Source organism: Symphalangus syndactylus, chromosome 17 (assembly GCF_028878055.3).
Source record: "Symphalangus syndactylus isolate Jambi chromosome 17, NHGRI_mSymSyn1-v2.1_pri, whole genome shotgun sequence".
In the NCBI taxonomy this organism is placed as follows: domain Eukaryota; kingdom Metazoa; phylum Chordata; class Mammalia; order Primates; family Hylobatidae; genus Symphalangus; species Symphalangus syndactylus.
Genome location: NC_072439.2, coordinates 22,900,442 through 22,918,624, shown reverse-complemented (window position 1 = coordinate 22,918,624; position 18,183 = coordinate 22,900,442).

Sequence of the window (18,183 nt, the reverse complement as noted above, 5' to 3'; positions counted from 1 at the left end):
AGACCAGCCTGGCCAACGTGGTGAAACCCCGTCTCTGCTTAAAATAAAAAATTAGCCGGGCGCGGTGGCTCACGCTTGTAATCCCAGCACTTTGGGAGGCCGAGGCGGGCGGATCACGAGGTCAGGAGATCGAGACCACAGTGAAACCCCGTCTCTACTAAAAATACAAAAAAAAAAAAAATTAGCCGGGCGTGGTGGCGGGCGCCTGTAGTCCCAGCTACTCGGAGAGGCTGAGGCAGGAGAATGGCGTGAATCCGGGAGGAGGAGCTTGCAGTGAGCCGAGATCGTGCCACTGCACTCCAGCCTGGGCTACAGAGTGAGACTCCGTCTCAAAAAATACAAATAAAAATAAAAATAAAATAAAAAATTAGCTAGGTGTGGTGGCACGCACCTATAGTCCCAGCTACTCAGGAGGCTGAGGCAGGAGAATCGCTCAAACCTGGGAGGCGGAGGTTGGAGTAAGTTGAGATTGAGCCACTGCACTCTAGCCTGGGCAACAGAGCAAGACTCCATCTCAAAAAAAAAAAAAAAATCCAAGTAGGTCAAAAGGGCAGATACTGAAAAGTCAGTGTCCTTTTCCAGTCCCCGGTTCTCCTCCCAAGGGCAAGACTCTTGCTCTCCACCCCCAAAGACATCACACTCAGACAGACTTTCAACGGTCCCTCTGAGGGCTGCTAGCTGAGGGACTTTATCTGCAAATAAGATGACCTTTGTTCTCAGTGCAGTTTCACCCCTCACCCTACCTTAGCTTGTCACCACCATGGTCTAGAAGCCTCCTAGCCCCTGTCTATTTCTGTATCTCAAAATGCTATTTAAGTTTTAACCATCTGGCCCTTCTTTGAGTCTCATACTTTGTGGGGTTTCTCTGTGTGTGCACATAATGGATTTGTGTGCCTTTTCTCTGGTTAATTTGTCTACTGTCAAGTTTATTTCAGAGACTCAAATTATCAAGCCTTCAGAGATGGTGGATGGAAAGTTTCACTTGTCCCTTCACTTGTTTAAAATTTTATAAAGTTCTTTTGAGATGAGGTCTCACTCTGTCACCCAGTTTGGAGTGCAGTGGTGTGATCCTGGCTCACTGCAGACTTGACCTCCCAGGCTCAAGCCATCCTCCCACCTCAGCCTCTCAAAGTGCTGGGATTGCAGGTATGAGTCAGGTCACTGCAGCCTTGACCTCCCAGCCTCAAGTGATCCTCCCATCTCAGCCTCTCAAATAGATGGGATTATAGGCACAGCTATAAGCCCACCATGTCTGGGTAATCAAAAAATTTTTTTTGCAGAGATGGGGTCTTGCTACAATGTCCAGACTCATCTCAAACTCTTGGCCTCAAGTGATCCTCCTGCCTTGGTCTCCCAAAGTGTGGGATTACAGGTGTGAGCCGTCACACTGGCCTTGTCCCTATACTTTATAGACAGAAAAGGGCTGAGGAAAGCAGAAACAGAGAACAAAAAAACGGATTGGCACTTTCAAAATTACCTTCCTTGTAATGGATAAAGCAGAGTTGTTCTTCAGTTCAGCAAACCAGGAAATCTCTTAATTTAGGAGGGCCAGCTGTGGGTTCTATGGAGCTGTTGCTTCAGAGACTCCACACAGAGGGGGAAATGTTCTAGAGATATACCAAACCCCCTGGGGATTCCAAATCATCAGGTCCACATTTGTAACAAACTCCCAGAAGATGCCAAAGCTGATGCTCCCAGGATGAAGCACTGAGTAGCTGAATCTTACAGGAATCAAGCCAAACATCCCTTGCATGTTGATACACATATATATATATATTTTTTTGAGATGGAGTCTCGTTCTGTTGCCCAGGCTGGAGTGCAGTGGCACGATCTTGGCTCACTGCAACCTCTGCCTCCTGGGTTCAAGTGATTCTCCTGCCTCAGCCTCCCGAGTAGCTGGGATTACAGGCACATGCCACCAGGCCCTGCTAACTTAAATTTCTCTCCTTTTATTTCCCCTTTACCTTATGGTTAGGGCATTTTGGAGCTAGGTTTTATTATCTAAGTGTTTCATTTCAAAGTAATAAAGAAATTATTTGCTATACATCGGGGGCATTGGCTCTGATGAGGTTGAGCAACGCTGATGCAAAGCAAGAGGTGAGTGGGGGCTGCAATCTTCTCTCTCTGCTAGGGGTGTGGGTGGGAAGTTGGGGAAAGTCCTGCTGGTCCAGTTTGCAGAAGTAGAAATGTCATGGACCTCCGGGAACATAGAAGTGGGCTGCACAAATAATTCCAAGTGTGTGAGAGCTTCCACCAGTGTGGCTTTCTGGACTACAGCTCTCCCTGGAGGCCATTGTTAACAGGATTAGAGTGAGGTAGGAGGCGGGACTCGACTCCAGAGGCGGGGCTTGGACACCAGATCAGACTGAGAACTTGGTAGAACAGGGCAGTGGAGGACAGCAGGAGGGTGGGAGGGTGGGAAGCAGTTTTATTATTTTATTTATTTATTTATTTATTTATTTATTTGAGATGGAGTCTCTGTTGCTGGGCTGGAGTGCAGTGGCGCGGTCTCGGCTCACTGCAACCTCCGCCTCCCAGGTTCAAGCGATCCTCCTGCCTCAGCCTCCCGAGTAGCTGGGACTACAGTCATGTGCCACCACGCCCTGCTAATTTTTTGTGTTTTTAGTAGAGACTGGGTTTCACCATTTCAGCCAGGATGGTCTCCATCTCCTGACCTCGCAATTCGCTCTCCTCAGCCTCCCAAAGTGCTGGGATTACAGGCGTGAGCCACGGCGCCCGGCCAGCTTTCTTTTATTATTATTATTATTATTTTTTTTTTTTTTTTTAAAGATTATAATCTTTTTTTTTTTTTTTTTTTTTTTTGGAGACGGAGTCTCGCTCTGTCGCCCAGGCTGGAGTGCAGTGGCGCAATCTCGGCTCACTGCAAGCTCCGCCTCCCGGGTTCACGCCATTCTCCTGCCTCAGCCTCTCCGAGTAGCTGGGACTACAGGCGCCCGCCACCACCCCCGGCTAATTTTTTGTATTTTTAGTAGAGACGAGGTTTCACCGTGGTCTCGATCTCCTGACCTCGTGATCCGCCCGCCTCGGCCTCCCAAAGTGCTGGGATTACAAGCGTGAGCCACCGCGCCCGGCCTATCATTATTATTATTATTGAGATGGAGTCTTGCTCAGTCGGCCAGGCTGGAGTGCAGTGGTGCAAGCTCAGCTCACTCCAACCTCCGCCTCCCAGGTTCAAGTGATTCTCCTGCCTCAGCCTCCCGAGTAGCTGGGATTACAGGCACACCCCACCACACCTGGCTAATTTTGTATTTTTAGTGGAGACGGGGTTTTACCGTGTTGGCCAGGCTGGTCTCGGACTCCAGACCTCAGGTGATCCACTCACCTGGGCCTCCCAAAGTGCTGGGATTACAGGTGCGAGCCACCACGCTCAGCCGGAAGCAGCTTTCTATGAGACAGGCCCACCAGTGTGCCATGTCAATTTACCATCGCCATGGCAACACCACGAGTTACTGCCCCTTTCCATAGCAATGAGCCAATGATTACTCCTCCTTCCCTAGAAATTTCTGCATGAACCGCCCCCTAATCTGTATGCAAAATTAAAAGTGGGTATAAATATGACTGCGGAACTGCCCTGGGCTGTTACTGCCTGCCTATGAATGGCCCTGCTCTGCAGTAGCGGCCACCGAGCTGTGACACTGCCACTTCAATAAAGCTGTTTCTTCTACCTCTGGATTGCCCTTGAATTCTTTCCTGGGTAGGCCAGGCATAGTGGCTCACGCCTTATTCCCAGCACTTTGGAAGGCTGAAGGGGAGGTGGATCATCTGAGGTCAGGAGTTCGAGACCAGCCTGGCTAACATGGCGAAACCCCATCTCTACTAAAAATACAAAAATTAGCTGGGCATGGTGGCACACGTCTGTGATCCCAGCTACTGGGGAGGCTGAGGCAGGAGGACTGCTTGAGCCCAAGAGATGGAGGTTGCAGTGGGTGGAGATCAGGCCGCTGCACTCCAGCCTGGGCAACAAAGTGAGACTCTGTCTCAAAAGAAATTACAATAATAAATAAAATAAAATAAAATAAATAAAATAAAATAAAGCAGCATTGCCTTATTGTAAATCCAAGCTTACTAAGCAAATAGCCTCAGTGTAAACACTGGGGAAAGTACAATTCTGAGATGATAGGCCATTTAGATATGAAGTACCAGAAGACATCCTACGTGTATATAATCTGTATTTTGGCTGGGCATGGTGGCTCATGCCTGTAATCTCAGCACTTTGGGAGGTGGAGGCAGGTGGATCGCTGGAAGCCAGGAGTTGTCAAGATCAGCCTGGCAAACATGGCAAAAACCTGTCTCTACTAAAAACACAAAAATTAGCTGGGCATGGTGGCACGCACCTGTAATCCCAACTACTTGGGAGGCTGAGGCAGGAGAATCGCTTGAACCCCGGAGGCAGAGGTTGCAGTGAGCCGAGATCATGCCACTGCACTCCAGCCTGGGTGACAGAGCGAGACTCTGTCTCGAAAAAAGAAAGTTGATACATGGACCCATCTACCTGGCTCCACGCTAAGAGATGGTCATGGACCATTGATGACCCAGTGTCCTGAATGTGTCCTGTGCCCAGGTTATGTCCAGAATGTTCGTGGCAGCATTCTGGTGGCCGCCAGGGGGCGCCATGCGCTTGCCAGGCAGCAGTCCTGGAACTGGGGTCCAGCCACAGGGTCCCAGGACCACGCCGTAGGGCAAGAGTCCTAGAGTTCCTGGTAGTTTCCAGCTGAACCTATGCACACAGGGGTGGTGGTGGAGGTGGCACTAGATCTGTGCAGAGCACCCTAAAGGGGAGAAACGGGACAAGCCCACACAGGTCCTGGTCTGAACTGGGCGTACCCTGCCCTGAGAGCACTGTGGCTTGGCTGGCCCCAGCTGCTGGAGAGGGACTTACAGGAAAGTGCCACACAGTGCAGGACTCCCACTTGCCTGGTCCAAGGATGCTCCTGGTGGGTGTGAGAGAAACAGCAAAGTCCAGCATTTCCAGACTTGGATTTCTCCAAGATTTCCAGTCACATTGCCATTTACTGGGAAGGGGAATGGGGCAGGATTGGGGGAAGGAATAGGAAAATCAGGGCTTAATTTTGGGGAAACTGAGGCTCAGAAAAGCCCACAGGCACCAAGCAAGGATGTGAAACCATTTCCCTCGTAACCCCCGGGCGACACCACCTGCCCCAGTTCCACATGAGGTTGTAAAGCGTTCATGATGCTAAACATTTTCACAAATGACTTCATTTAGTCTCATCAACGATGAGCATTTTGATCCCATTTAGGGGGAACAAAGGGAGGCTCAGAAAGACCTTGCCGAGGCCTTAGATGGAGCAGGTGGCAGATTTTAGTGTGCTCTGAGTCCAGGCCCACTTTAGGCTCACAGAACCACCTCAACCCCTTTCGGCCCCAGGCCGGGCTTTTCTGAGCCTCCCTCTGCCCACTTCCCTCCTCCTTCCAGGAGTCAGGGTACTAGGGGGCTTCCTGCCTGCGCCCAAGGGGCCATAGGGCCTCACTCCCATCCATTCCTGCCTCTGTGCTTTGCCTTAACCCAGCTGGCCACAGCCCCACCTGGCCCAGGTGCCGCCAGCCCTGCTTGGTCCCCATACAAAGGCCTGTGGGAGAGGCTGGGAAATTGCCATCCACCTGGGGACAGTGGGAAACAGTCATCGTCAGCCTGTCCACACCCAGGACACCGTGCTGCATCCTGGCTCACAATCAGGAACCAGAAGGCAGCACGGCCCCCACAGGGCTGGCACGGGCAGCCTCATTGTGGCCTGTGCCCTGGGCAGTACCAGGCAGCTCCATCCTGCGGTGCCCAGGCTGAGTCCATCTCTGACGCCCACGCCCAACCTCTCAGCAAACCCAGGCAGCTCCAGCTGCACAAAACCTGCACAGCACCTACCCTTTCTCGCCCAACCATGGCCACCACCCTGGGCCCGTCCACCCCTGTCTCCATCTGGACCATCACTCCCATTCACAGACTCCCTGCTCCTCCCCACCCCACTCTCGCAATCTGTTCCACAGCCACAGGGAGACTGTGAACACCTGTGTCACCCCTCTTCTCAGAACCCTCCTGGGGTGCCATCCTGCCCCGAGTAAAGGGCAAAGTCCTCCCCCACGGCCCACCAGGCCTCACATGATCTGCCCCGCCCGCTCTGACTCTGTGGCCACCCACAGCCTCCTTGCTCACCCAGCCCGGCCACTGCTTATTATTCTGTTCCCACCACTGGGCCTTTGCTTATTATTCTGTTCCCACCACTGGGCCTTTGCTTATTATTCTGTTCCCACCACTGGGCCTTTGCTTGGCTGTCCCTCCCCGTGGGTCACTCCCTACCCTCCTTCCAATGTTTGCTCAAATCTTGCCCTCCCAGCCAGGCTTCTCCTGACCACTGCCTTTAATACTTTAACTATCCTGCCTTTTCTTGAACTCTTAATTTTTTATTTTTATTTTTTGAGACAGGATCTAGCTCTGTTGCCCAGGCTGGAGTGCAGTGGCGTGATCATGGCTCACTGCAACCTTGAACTCCTAGGCTCAAGTGATTCCTCCTGTTTCAACCTCCCAAGTAGCTGGGACTATAGGTGCATACCCAGCACCTATAATTGTAATGTTTTTATAGAGATGGGGTTTCACTGTGTTGCCCAGTCTGGTCTCAAACTCCTGGCCTCAAGTGATGCTCCCACCTCAGTCTCCCAAAGTGCTGGGATTGCAGGTGTGAGCCACCACACTGGGCCACCACCCTGCGCTTTTTACCCCCTTTGCCTATTCTGATTTTCTTGGAAACCTTCCATAGACTTCACAGCTGCCTCTCACCATCCCACTCATCCAGCCACTGGCCACGGCCACCTTCCCTGTTACTGTGACTTGTCAACTGTACACAGGCTCCAGGAGGGCTGGTCAGCTCAGCCTCTCTGCTGGAGTCCTTTATTAGTTTCCCATTGCTGCTGTAACGAATTATCACAAACTTGGTGGCTTCAAACACAGACATTTATTCTCTTGCTGCTCCGGAGGTCAGAGTCTAAAATCAGTTTCACTGGACAGGAGTCAAAGGAGCAGCAGGACTGCCTGCCTTCTGGAGGCTCGGGGGAGCCATTCATTGCCTCTCCTGGCTTCTGGAGGCTGCCGGCATTCCTTGGCTTGTGGCTGCATCACTCCAATCTCTGCCTCTGGAGTGATTTTGCCTTCTCCTCTTCTGTGTGCAACCTCCTTCTGCCTCTAATTTATAAGGACACTTGTGCCAGCATATATGGTTTACCAGGTAGTCCAGGATAATCTCATCTCAAAATCATTAACTTGGCTGGGCACAGGGGCTCACATCTGTAATCCCAGCACTTTGGTAGGCCGAGGCGGGTGGATCACCTGAGGTCAGGAGTTCGAGACCAGCCTGGCCAACATGGTGAATCCCCGTTTCTACTAAAAATACCAAAATCAGCCAGGTGTGGTGGTGCACGCCTGTAATCCCAGCTACTTGGGAGGCTGAGGCAGGAGAATTGCTGGAACCTGGGAGGCGGAGGTTGCTGTGAGCTGAGATTGCACCACTGCACTCCATCCTGGGCAACAGAGCGAGACTCCATCTCCAAAAAAAAAAAAAAAATTAACTTACTCACATCTGCAAGACCCTTCTTTTGTATAACATACATTTATAGGTTCCAGGGATTGGGTTCCTGTCTTAGTCTGTTCAGGCTGCTAGAACAAAATACCATAAACTGGGAGGTTTAAACTCAACAGAAGTTTATTTCTCACAGTTGTAAAGCCTGGGACATTCAAGATGAAGGTGCTGGCAGATTCGATGTCTGATAAGGGCCCCGCTTCCTCATAGAGGGGGTCTTCTCCCTGTGTTCTCACAGAGTGGAAGAGGCAAGGGCTCTCTCTGTGGCCTGTTTTATAAGGGCACTAATCCTATTCACGTGGACTTTGCCCTCTTGACCCAATCACCTCCCACAGGTCCCACCTCCTCATACCATCACCGTGGGGGTTGGGATTTCCATATATGAATTTTGTTTTTTTTCTAGAGACAGGGTCTCTCCCTGTTGCCGAGGCTGGAGTCACAGATCACTGCAAACTTGACCTCTCAGGCTCAAGTGATCTTCCCACCACAGCCTCCCAAGTATCTGGGACTTCAGGTGCATCCCACCATGCCTGGCTAATTTTTTTGTAGAGATAGGGATCTTACTATGTTAGCCAGGCTGACCTTGAATTCCTGGGCTCAGGAGATCCTCCTGCCTTGCCCTCCCAAGGTGCTGGGATTACAGGCGTGAGCCACTGCTCCTGGCCTCAGTATGTGAATTTCAGAGGGGATACAAACATTGAGACCATCACAGACCTGAATATATTTGGGGGTCGTTATTCAGCCTACTGATAATCAGGTCCTGACTGATGGTGGTTCCAGGAGAACAGAGCCTTAGGGAAGTGCGTCTGCAGCCGGTTCTCTAATCTACAGGGCTTAAGGGCATCATCAACCCTGTTGCCATGGTTAAGGGGCACTGGTAGTTCACAACATGCAGAGACAAAATGGTGACTTATATCGTCACCTGTGGTCACCTGTCATTTACAGGGTCAGCTCCATTCTGCACTGGTCTCCCTGTTGAGCAAGGATGGTGGCCATTGTCAATCCAGGCTGCCCACTTCCTTGTTCTTTTTTTTTTTGACGGAATCTCTCTCTGTCACCCAGGCTGGAGTGCAGTGGCACGATCTCTGCTCACTGTAACCTCCGCCTCCCGGGTTCAAGTGATTCTCCTGCCTCAGCCTCCTGAGTAGCTGGGATTACAGGCGCCCGCCATCACGCCCAGCTAATTTTTGTATTTTTAGTAGAGATGGGATTTCACTATGCTTTCCAGGCTGGTCTCGAACTCCTGACCTCAGGTGATCCGCCCGCCTTGGCCTCCCAAAGTTCTGGGATTACAGGCATGAGCCACTGTGCCTGGCTGCTTGTTCTTATTCCTTTTTTTTTTTTTTTTTTTTGAGACAAGGTCTCGCTCTGTCACTCAGGCTGGAGTACAGTGGCATGATCATGGCTCACTGCAGCTTCGACCTCTTGGGCCCAAGCAATCCTTCTGCCTCAGCCTCCTGAGTAGCTGGGAACACAGGTGCACGCCACCACCCCCGGGTAGGTTTTTCCAATTTTTTTTTTTTTTAAGATTGAGTCTCACTCTGTTGCCCAGGCTGGAGTGCAGTGGCATGATCTTGGCTCACTGACTGCAACCTCTGCCCCACCGGGTTCAAGTGATTCTTCTGCCTCAGCCTCCCGAGTAGCTGACATTACATGCACATGCCACCACGTCCAGCTAATTTTTTGTATTTTTAGGAAAGACAAGTTTTCATCATGTTGGCCAGGTTGGTCTTGAACTCCTGACCTCAGGTGATCTTCCCACCTTGGCCTCCCAAAGTGCTGAGATTATGGGCGTGAGCTTCTGCGCCTGGCCGATTTTTACAAAATTACTATTATTATTTTGTAGAGATGGGGTCTTTCTATTTTGCCCAGGCTGGTCTTGAACTCCTGGCCTCAGGCCATCCTCCCACCTCAGCCTCCCAGAGTGCTGGGATTACAGGCATGAGCCACCACGCCCAGCCAACAAGGGGAGTCTTAAGTACAGAGCAAAGTCTCCTGGTAGCTCACCAGCCAGATGGTGGACTGGTATTGGGGAGTCCACCCCAGTGGGGACTCACTGAAGCAGACCAGTATGTGGGAAAACCATGGACATGACCCCCAGATCTAAGAGCCGTGGACACTGGGGAAGACCCTCTACTCCCACTCAACCCTTTCTCCAGTAAGGACCCAAGAGGGCAGAGGCCTAACCCAGCCCCCGGCGTTCATCCTGATTCATCCAATGAGTCTAATCTTCTGTGGCGTGATTGGCTCAGGAATGGGCATCCAACCTAGTTCTGGCCAATGGGATGCAAGGGGAGGGGGATATTCTGAAAAAGTGTAGAAAAAAGAGGATCACAGATCTAAGGTTTGTAGTAAGAGTTTGTGGTTTCCCAGAATGACATGGAAGAAGGAATGAGGGAGGACACCTACAAGTTGGATGATGGCTACACCCCAAGCCTTCAGAGGTGTGGACTGAAAGCCACAAGAGAAGGAAGTAAAAGATCAGATAATGCATTTCCTTTAGGGATGTAAGTCATGAGGCCAGCTGACCATGGTGAAATCTTATATTGGGAAATAGTGTGGGCTGTTGACAATGGAGCCATAGGTTAGCCGCCATTTTGCAGAGCTATCTGTGAAGGTGCTGATGACACTCTTGAAAGGATCCCAGTACTGGTCCAAGGTGAAGAAGACACAGGAATCCATCATGTGGTGAGATTCTAACTTCATCCCCAACTGGCGGTCTACATTACGTGTAGATCTGTTTACTAAGGCAGTTGATCTCTTCTTTGATGTGTCTTTGAAAGGGGTTTTCTCGTTCCTCATGTTACCAAATAAAGGAGGTGTTTTATTGCACTCTCCAGGAAAGACAAGTGGAGGAAGAACAGCTGCAGTTTGTCTCTGTCCCTCATGCCTTCCCTGGGGGTGGCGGTGGGGGAGGACCCATGGTTTAGTGGAACTTATTCTTGTGCCTATAAACCAGCTAGAGAGGAGCCTCCATTATTTATTTATTTATTTATTTATTTATTTATTTATTTATTTATTTATTTAGTGATGGAATCTTGCTCTGTCACCCAGGCTGGAGTGCAGTGGTGCAATCTTGGCTCACTGCAGCCTCAGCCTCCTGGGGTCAAGTGATCCTCCCACCTCAGCCTCCCAAGTAGCTTGGACTACAGGCGCATGCCACAGTGCCCAGCTAATTAAAAAAATTTTTTTTTTGTAGTGATGGGGTCTTGCTATGTTGCTCAGGCTGGTCGTCTTGAACTCCTGGCTTCAAGCAATCCTCCTGCCTTGGCCTTCCAACATGCTGGAATTACGGGCATGAGCCACTACACCCAGCCCAGCTCTGGGTGTACAGGCACCTGGGTGTTTTTTTTTGTTTGTTTGTTTTTTTGAGACAGAGTTTCACTCTTGTTGCCCAGGCTGGAGTGCAATAGCTCGATCTCGGCTCACTGCAATCTCCACCTCCAGGTTCAAGAGATTCTCCTGCCTCAGCCTCCTGAGTAGCTGGGATTACAGGCGCCCGCCACCACGCCAGCTAATTTTTTGTATTTTTAGTAGAGACGGGGTTTCACCATGTTGGCCAGGCTGATCTCGAACTCCAGACCTCAGGTGATCCACTTGCCTCGACCTCCCAAAGTGCTGGGATTACAGTCGTGAGCCACCATGCCCAGCCCTGCATTTTCTTTGAACAAATATTAAATGATTTTGGTTTTCTCTTTATAGTAGTGATACAATATTGCCTTCACAATGAATTAAGTCTAAACATTATTTAAAGAAATTAAGTAAATGAGAGTTCAAGTAGTCCTTGAATAGGACAAAAAAATCTCAAGTGGTATGTGAGCCCCAGAAGTTTGGGTAGCTTGGTTTTAGAGAAACCCTGCACTATTTTTTCCCCCTGGTGACGGTCCCCAGTTTGTCTGGCTTGGGGGTGAGACCCACTCTTCTTTCTTGGGTTTTCTTTTCAAATGCACAGAGCAGGGCACTCAGCCCGCCAACATGAGGGCTGAGGGTTGTCACCAAGCAGCGATGTCTCTCCACTGGGAGCCTTTAAAAAGGCTACAGTTGGCCGGGTGTGGTGGCTCACGCCTGTAATCCCAGCACTTTGGGAGGCTGAAGGGGGTGGATCACCTGAGGTCAGGAGTTTGAGACCAGCCTGATCAACATGGAGAAACCCCACCACTAAAAATACGAAATTAGCCGGGCATGGAGGCACATGCCTGTAATCCCAGCTACTCAGGAGGCTGAGGCAGGAGAATCACTTGAACCTGGGAGGTGGAGGTTGCAGTGAGCCAAGATCACGCCATTGCACTCTAGCCTGGGAAGAGCAAAACTCTGTCTAAAAAAATTTTTAAAAAGGCTACACTTGCAGTGATTTAAAATAAACTGAGGCTTTTAGGAAACTGCTGAAGCAGCTTCTGCTTCAGCAGAAACACCTGTGTGTTTTAATGCTGAGGATGGGCGGAGTACGGAGCCTTGGGTGAAGCTGCAGACTGGGAGAGATCTGGACCAGTTACAAACTGTAATATCAGACAAGCTACCTGTATTTGTCTGTTCTCGTATTGCTATAAAGAAATACCTGAGAGGCCCGGCATGGTGGCTCACGCTTGTAATCCCAGCACTTTGGGAGGCCGAGGCGGGCGGATCATTTGAGGTCAGGAGTTTGAGACCAGACTGACCAACATAGTGAAACCCCATCTCTACTAAAAATAAATAATAAAAAAAAAGCCAGGCATGGTAGCAGGCGCCTGTAGTCCCTGCTACTTGGAAGGCTGACGCAGGAGAATCACTTGAACCCAGGAGGTGGAGGTTGCAATGAGCCGAGATCGCACCACTGCACTCCAGCCTGGGTGGCAGAGTGACTCTGTCTCGAAAAAAAAAGGAAGAAATGTGCCCAGGCCAGGCGCGATGGCTCACATCTGTAATCCCAGCATTTTGGGAGGCTGAGGCAGGAGAATCTCTTGATCTGGGGAGATTGAGGTTGCAGTGAGCTGAGATCAAGCCACTATACTCCAGCCTGGGCAACAGAGCAAGACTCTGTCAAAAAAAAAAAAAAAAAAAAGAAAATAAATAAATAAATAAATAAATAAATAAATAAATAAATGTGCCCTGGGGTGGATGCAGTGACTCATGACTGTAATCCCAGCACTTTGGGAGGCCACGGTGGTAGGATTGCTTGAGCCCAGGAGTTTGAGATTACAGTGAGCCATGATCACGCCACTGCACTCCAGACTGGGTGACAGGGCGAGACCCTGTCTCAAAACAAAAAACCAAAATTACCTGAGCCCAGCATGGAACTCCATTATACTCATAACCAAGTTTGTTGTCGTTGTTGTTAGAGACAGGGTCTCACTCCGTCACCCAGGCTGGAGTGCAGTGGTGCAATCATGGCTCACTGTAATCTCAAACTCCTGGGCTCAAGCGATCCTCCCAACTCGGCCTCCCAAACTGCTGTGATGACAGGTGTGAGCCACCGCACTGGGCCCGTAAACAGTTTTAAATTTTTCAGGAATGCACCTACTGGGTAGAATCAGGGATGTGTGTTCATTGTTCACCATTTGGTGCCTGAGTCACAAAGCCAATGTACCTGTGTCTGTCTTCATTTGTGGCTCTCCAGCTGGCATTCACAAAGCTTCTGCCCCTGGCACACCTCTAACCCTTTATTATGTTTTATAGCTAAGTCTGAGCTTTTTGAACATTTTACTATAAATTACTTTCCGCTTATTCTTTCTTCATTATAATAAAGATATTACCTTGATTAAAAATTTTATTTTGTATGTGGGTGGGTTATATTATCCATAAACTTTATTTCAGGGTGGTAAAGGGAGCATATAAAATATTTATTATAACACTAATCTATGCTAAAAATCAAAACAGCCGTTACCCCTGGGGGTGGGGGGTGGGCGGTAAGAGGATTGACTGCAAAAGGGCACAAAGGAATGTTCTGGATAGAAATGTTCTCTGCCTTGATTGAGGTGGTGTACAATTGTCAAAACTCATCCAACTGCACACTTAAAGTGGGCGCGTTTTACTGTAATTATAATGTAAATTATACCTCACTCGAGTGGAATAAAACAAATTTTAAAATATCTGCATAGAAACTTTAAAAATATAGACTTGGCCAAGCGTGGTGGCTCAGGCCTGTAATCCCAGCACTTTGGGAGGGGGAGGTGGGCGGATCACTTGAGATCAGGAGTTCAAGACCAGACCAGCCTGGCCAACATGGAGAAACCCCACCTCTACTAGAAATACAAAATTAGCCAGGCATGGTGGCGGGTGCCTGTAATCCCAGCTATCTGGGAAGCTAAGACACAAGAAGCGCTTGAACTCGGGAAGCAGAGGTTGTAGTGAACCAAGATCTCGCCACTGCACTCCAGCCTGGGCAACAGAGTAAGACCCTGTGTCAAAAAACAAAAAGCAGACTTGTTCTAGAAAGCAGATAGAGATCTGCTAAGGCCTTGAAATCAATTAAATGGATTTAGACCAGCATTTAAAAACAAAAGCAAAAACAGAAGAGATAAGAGGCTGGCACTGCCCACATTGTGAGTCTTGCACAAGTTGTATAAAACTTTTTTATTTTTATTTTTATTTTTTTTTGAGACAGAGTCTCACTCCGTCACCCAGGCTGGAGTGCAGTGGCATGATCTCAGCTCACTGCAACCTCCGCCTCCTGGGTTCAAGCGATTCTCCCACCTTACCCTCCCAAGTAGCTGGGATTACAGATGCGCGCCACCATGCCCAGCTAAATTTTTTTTGTACTTTTAGTAGAAACGGGGTTTCATCATGTTGGCCAGGCAGGTCTTGAACCCCTGACCTCAAGTGATCCACCTGCCTTGGCCTCCCAAACTCCTGGGATTACAGGCGTGAGCCACCGCAACTGGCCAAGTTTTGTAAACTTTAATTACGTAATAGATATACATATATGCATGTGTGCTAGGTTGTGTTGTAAGTACATGTCTTATTTTGAATTGTAGTCAAAAACACTGAAAAAACTAAAATGGTACTTGCCAGACTTTCAAACATAGATCTCTTACCTCTTTTGCAGCAATGTCTGAGATGTGATTAGATCATCATGATTTTATCCGAGAAGACTGACAGTCAGAAGCTTGTGTTTGAAAGAGGATTAAATGTGGTAGAGTGAGTTCTAATAACAGAAATCACGGGGTTGGGGAATAAAAAGAGTGTTGGGGTGAGAGCTGAATGCTCATTGTTCATAATGATGTCTATATTTGATCAATCCAGAATTAACATGACAAACCTGGAAAAACATTTCCAAATTGCATCGCATGCAAAGGGCTAATTTTAATAGATTTCCCACAAATGAATAAGAAAAGGAACAATCTCAGGCCGGGTGCGGTGGCTCACGCTTGTAATCCCAGCACTTTGGGAGGCCGAGGCGGGCGGATCATGAGGTCAGGAGATCGAGACCACGGTGAAACCCCGTCTCTACTAAAAATACAAAAAAAAAAATTAGCCAGGCGTGGTGGCGGGCGCCTGTAGTCCCAGCTACTCGGAGAGGCTGAGGCAGGAGAATGGTGTGAACCCGGGAGGCAGAGCTTGCAGTGAGCCGAGATTGTGCCACTGCACTCCAGCCTGGGCAACAGAGCAAGACTCCGTCTCAGAAAAAAAAAAAAAAAAAGAAAAAAAAAAAGAAAAGGAACAATCTCATTAGGGGAAAAAATGCACAGAGAATGTGAACAAATAGTTCATAGAAAAGGAAATAAGAATGGTTCTTAAGGCCGGGCGCCGTGCCGCATGCCTGTAACCCCAGCACTTTGGGAGACCGAGGTGAGTGGATCACTTGAGGTCAGGAGTTCGAGACCAGCCTGGCCAACATGATGAAACCCTGTCTCCACTAAAAATACAAAAATTAGTCGGGCACGGTGGTGGGTGCCTGTAATTCCAGCTACTAGGGAGGCTGAGACAGGAGAATCACTTGAACTCAGGAGGCAGAGGTTGCAGTGAGCCGAGGTCGCACCGCTGCATTCCAGCCTGAGCAACAGAGTGAGACTGTCTTTTTTTTTTCTGAGACGGAGTCTCACTCTGTCACCCAAGCTGGAGTGCAGTGGCGCGATCTCGGCTCACTGCAAGCTCCACCTCCTGGGTTCACACCATTCTCCTGCCTCAGCCTCCCGAGTAGCTGGGACTACAGGTGCCTGCCACTGCGCCTGGCTAATTTTTTGTATTTTTAGTAGAGACGGGGTTTCACCATGTTAGCCAGGATGGTCTCAATCTCCTGACCTCGTGATCTGCCCGCCTCGGCCTCCCAAAGTGCTGGGATTACAGGTGAGAGCCACCACGCCCAGCTGCCACACACTTTTAAATGACCAGATCTCTTGAGAACTCACTCACAAGGGGATGGTGCTAAGCCATTCATGAAGGATCCACCCCATGATCCAATCACTTCCCACCAGGCTCCACCTCCAATGTTGGAAATTGCAATTCAACAAGAGATTGGTGGTGATAGCACCCAGACTATATCAGCCATGGTACCGAGAGCATAACATGCAGTCATGAAAAACAAATCCAACAGCTTGTCAAGGTCATCAGTGACTTCCATGGTGCCAAATCCAAAGTTCAATTCTTTTTTTTTTTTTTTTTTTTTGAGATGAAGTCCCTCTCTGTCACCCAGGCTGGAGTGCAGTGGTGCAATCTCAGCTCACTGCAACCTTTGCCTCCTGGCTTCAAGTGATTCTACTGCCTCAGCCTCCTGAGTAGCTGGGACTACAGGCATGTGCCACCACACCTAGCTAATTTTTGTATTTTTAGTAGAGATGGGGTTTCACCATGTTGGCCAGGCTGGTCTCGAACTCCTGACCTCAAGTGATCCGTCCACCTCGGCTTCTCAAAGTGCTGGGATTATAGGCATGAGCCACCATGCCCAGCCTCAATTCTTATTTTCTTTTCTTTTCTTTTTTTTTTTTTTTTTTGAGACAGTCTCACTCTTGTCACCCAGGCTGGAGTGCAGTGGCACAATCTCGGCTCACTGCAACTTCCGCCTCCTGGGTTCAAAAGATTCTCCTGCCTCAGCCTCCCAAGTAGCTGGGATTACAGGCGCCTGCCACCACTCCCAGCTAAGGGCCTCGTCTTATAAGAATATTTGTGATTGCATTTGGAGCCTACATGGATTATGCAGGATCATCTCCCCATTTTAATATTCTTTTCTTTTTTTGAGATGGAGTTTCACTCTTGTCACCCAGGCTGGAGTGCAATGACATGATCTCAGCTCACTGCAACCTCTGCCTCCTGGGTTCAAGTGATTCTCCTGCCTCAGCCTCCTGAGTAGCTGACATGTCCGCAATTTATTCCTTCTGATGGGTTCTTGGTCTTGCTGACTTCAAGAATGAAGCCACGGACCTTCCTTCGGGGTGAGTGTTACCGCTCTTTAAGATGGTGTGTCTGGAGTTTGTTCCTTCAGATGTTCAGATGTGTCTGGAGTTTCTTCTTTCTGGTGGGCTCATGGTCTCACTGACTTCAGGAGTGAAGCCGCAGGCCTTCACAGTGAGTGTTACAGCTCTTAAAGGTAGTGTGGACCCAAAGAATGAGCAGCAGCGAGATTTATTGTGAAGAGCGAAAGAACAAAGCCTCCACTGCGTGGGAGAGGACAGGAGCAGGTTGCCACTGCTGGCTCCAGTGGCCAGCTTTTATTCCCTTATTTGGCCCCACCCACATCCTGCTGATTTGTCCATTTTACAGAGTGCTGATTGGTCCATTTTGCAGAGTGCTGATTGGTCCATTTTACAGAGTGCTGATTGGTGCGTTTACAATCCTTTAGCTAGACACAGAGCGCGGATTGGTGTGTTTTTACAGAGTGCTGATTGGTGTGTTTACAATCCTTTAGCTAGACAGAAGAGTTCTCCAAGTCCCCACTTGACCCAGGAAGTCCAGCTGGCTTCACCTCTCACTGGGATTACAGGCATGTGCCACCATGCCCAGCTAATTTTGTATTTTTAGTAGAGATGGGGTTTCTCTATGTTGGTCAGGCTGGTCTCAAACTCCCGACCTCAGGTGATCCACCCACCTCAGCCTCCCAAAGTACGGGGATTACAGACGTGAGTCACCACCCCCAGTCTCTGTTTCTTTTTTTTGGGCACCTGTAATCCCAGCTACTCGGGAGGCTGAAGCAGGAGAATCACTTGAACCCAGGAGGCACAGGTTACAGTGAGCCAAGATGGTGCCACTGCACTCTAGCCTGGGCAACAGAGCGAGACTCTGTCTCAAAAAAAAAAAAAAAAAAGAGAGAGAGAGAGAAACCTGAGGGTGCTGTTATAGAAGGTGCAAATGTGCAAATGGCCACTGTGAACAGCCAGTGGACACTGCCACACCTTTCCTCCCCTCCCATCAACCTCTTTTGTGCCTCCCCCTCCGTGTACCACCTTCTCTGTCACCACCCCTGGCCTCACTACTCTCTCCTTTGCCACTATCATCAAAAAACAAACAAAACAAACAAACAAACAACAACAAAAACCTCAGACTTCTCAAGAACAATACTGCAAACAAGATGAGAGAAAAATGCCTTTAAAATTCTGAAACAAATGGAATTTTGTCCCTGAATTCTGTGGCCAGTCAACTATCAATCAAGTCAGGGGAGAGGTTGAAGACA